We start from the raw sequence: 3,594 nt of genomic DNA, 5'->3' as shown, positions 1-3,594 counted from the left end.
GGAACCAGTTTACGTCCGGCCCCGTTCCCGGCCAGTCCCGAGTCCGGTACCGCCAACGAGGGGGTTCGAGGTGGGCGTCATCCACGACGACCAGGGTGGTGCCCAGCACTTGGAAGTTGAGCACCGAGCGAGTCATGTTCACGTCCTCCTCGATCCAGGGCAGGTACGCCCACCGGGTGGCCAGGAGCAGCAAATGGGAGGCGAAGGAGCGGGAGGCGGAGGCGTTGCTCGGGGCAGCGGCAAGGTCCACGGCCAGGCCGGAGACGGGCCACAGGTACTCTCCGCCCTCGTGGCACTCGTTCTCGTCCCCTCGGACCCTCTCCCCCGGCGTGCGGAACAGGGAAGCCGGGCACCCGTCCTTCTCTTCCTCCGCCGTGGCCGCAAAAGGGGCGGGAGGGGAGAGTCCGTGCCAGAACACAACCTGCGCCGGGTCGGCTTCGCGGCTCGGATGGTTCCACACCGGCATGGTGGCCACGCTGTTGTGCACAAAATAGCCGGGGATCCGCCGCCGCCCCTCCATCCTTCCCAAGAAGGTGTCTCCCAGCAACCAGAGGGTGTGGGGCTGGCCCTTGTCCCCCGCCATGGGAGGGGCGGGCAGGGAGGCTGCCACGTCGGCGCCGTTGTAGCCCAGCGGCCGGGCGTCGAGCAATGGCTGCAGCTCCACGGCCTCGCTCACGGTCAGGCGCCGGCCTCTCCATGTCCGGGACTGTGGGGGGCCGAAGGGGGCGCGCTGGCCGAGCCAAGGGGCCTGTTCCCCGGAGCGGGAGGCGGGGACATCGAAGGGGCTGCCGCTGGTGTTGGTCTTGCTGCCGCTGCTACTTGGCGTGGGGATGACCATGTCCATGCCTGCTGGTAAGCTGGCTTTTTCTTCGAACAGGCAGCCTTTCCGATTGTGAAGCTCGACGATGGTGCACTTTTGCTGCGGGTCGGCCCACTGAGCGGCGCGCGGGAAGGACAGCAAGGAATACTTGGCCCCAGGGGGCGCGTCCGTGGACGAGTCAGGGGCCTGGGCGGAGGGAGAGGTAAGGCAAAATTGCGTGAGGGGTGGCAGATAGTGCCCCCCATGGGTGGGGGCTCGCAGAGTGTGCATGTGTGTACGTATATATGTGGACAGCATGTGTACATAGGTGCATGGCAAGGCAGAAGGGGGGCTTTTCTCGCCCGGCCTTGTCCCTTTTCCACTGACCCTTCTTTGATATTTCAGACGTCTGCAGAAAGATGGCAGGAACATTCAAAGGTGACAAATTGCCAAAGAAAAGGATGAATGGATTAGATAAGACGCCGGTGACTTCACTACGTACAGGCAAAGTTGTGTCTTCTGGTTGCAGGAGTCCCTCACGCGCGAAGGAGTGCATCGCCGCCAAAGAAAAGACAACGAAGCAGGCGCGAGCATGTCGCCCCACCACGCTGCGTACACATGGCATTTTGGCGGCCTGAGCTGCGCCCTTCTCCTTCTCGTTACCCGAGTCCGAGGCCTCGGGTTTTGAGGGGCGAAGCAGGCCCGCGGATACGACTTTACGACTACCTGTCCACGGTCAAAACAACAACATGAGGATTTTGGATCATATGAGCATGTGGTCCGCAGAGTTTCGGGATTCATTCTTGCGACAGACGCATTCGATCTTTTGGTGGTTGAAGACACGTGAGGGAAGTCACGTCGGAACAGAGCGCTGCAGAGCATTTGCTTTCAGATTTCTGAGGGCAACTGTCCGCTAGAAATCATGTGCCTGCCAATTCGCTTTATGCACGTAGCTTAGGCACAAGAATTAAGCATCAGGAACATTCAAATGCATCGTCCGTGCCAAAAATCGACCAGCAAGTCGCTGGTCTGTCCGCCAAAACCTGCCGACCGGGCCCGAGGGACGTGAACCTCCCCCTCTCCTCGTCTCGCGAACACGCATCCCGTCACTTCCACGGGATTACCTTGATTTTCGCGCAAAGCACACGACGAGTCGTGTAACAATTTGAGTCTTTATATGATCGGATGTACATCTGCTCATCTACTTGGCGCTTTACCCAGGCACAGCAAAGCATCCATCCCTCACCATGTCGCTACACTCCCGCCCATAAAGCCGTAGGAGCACGAGCTCTAAGAGCCCCGCAACAATATATATAAGGACATCAAAATCCTGATTTTTTTATTCCTTGCCTTAGCTAAATCTTACAGGAAGCACTTGAAGTGACTGAGTTGGGAATGGAAGGGGCATCCTCTGTACAGCCCCAGGCACCAACCCAGAACTCGCCGCCACGCGTTCTCATCACAGGAGGAAATGGTCGGTGACATACGAATGGAGAAGAAGAAATCAACTTAGGAAGCAGAAAACAATTAAAAATATGGCATTATTGTGTGACACCCTCTTTCAACCGCAGGTTATGTGGCACAGCATTTGATCAAAGCCCTTCTCCCTCGCGCCCAGGCCAACGAGGTAGGTCCGAAACGGCTGCTGCTGTCCTTACCACATTTGCCTCTCTATTCAGTGCATGGGCTTAGATTCGAGCGAGATCGATACCGCACTTGTCGCGTTTCTAAATGCTGCATGAGTTAAGCATTTGTCCAAAGTGCACACATGATGTTCAAAAAGCAATACACGTATGTTGCTACGTGCATGAGCTGTCTGCTTACCGTACCCGACTCTTATTCCTCCACTTTGTTTTTCCCCATTTATTTTCTGTGGAAGATTCGCCTGGCCTACACCTACAATGCCCGGAATGGTGTGGATCCGTTGGCGGCTTCTCTCCCTGGCCCCACCAAGGACCACGTACTCGCCCACCGGTATGGCAGACTTTGTGGAAGGGGCGACAGGCTGGTTTTGGCGACACGAAAATGGCGGCTTTCATTCAACAATCCTTGATTTCGCCTCCCCTTTCCTCCTCGGTGCCTGCCTTCAATCTTTGTGCGCAGGGCCGACTTGGAGGACAGCGACAGCCTGCACATGGCGGTGGCCGCCTGCAAGCCCGACGCGGTGATGCACCTGGCGGGTAAGAAAGGTGGCAACGGGTACAATCCTGAGCCCTGCGGGAGAGGAACGAGACGAGAGGCAGTTGGGAGGAGCAGGGATTGGAATAGGGGGGTAGGGGCTTTGCATGGCGTCGGGGCAAGACGCCCCGTGACCGATCTGTCTCACCCTTGACTGCATCGCTGCCTTCTTCTCCCCCAGCCATGTCCTCTCCGGCTGCTTGCGCGAGGAACCCGGAGAAGGCGATGCGTGTCAACTGTGTGAGTGAAGGGGAGGGAGAAGGGCGAAGACAGAGGTGACTGCCCGCCCCCCTCACTTCCTTTCCCCTCTACCCCTTCCAGCCACTCGCTCTTCTGGACGCGCTAGCCTTGCATAGCCCCGAGGCCCTCCTCGTCTTCTTCTCAACGGACCAGGTCTTTTCCGGAACCGTATCTCCGCCTGCATTATACTCGGAGGCTGGTGAAAGCGGGCGAAGGGAGGAGGAGGAGCCCGTCAACGTCTACGGGCGGAGCAAGCGGGCCTTTGAGCGAGCCATCCAGGTCCGGCCTGATCGCACTTTCACGCGCCACTCTTCTTCCCCACGCGTATGTGTGGCCGCGGCCCTCTCTCTGTCGATCTCATCTTCCCCCCCCCCCCC

This window comes from Nannochloropsis gaditana, assembly GCF_000240725.1.
Source record: "Nannochloropsis gaditana CCMP526 unplaced genomic scaffold scaffold102, whole genome shotgun sequence".
Taxonomy (NCBI): domain Eukaryota; class Eustigmatophyceae; order Eustigmatales; family Monodopsidaceae; genus Microchloropsis; species Microchloropsis gaditana.
The sequence above is the reverse complement of the archived record's forward strand: the minus strand, read 5'-3'. Positions refer to the sequence as shown.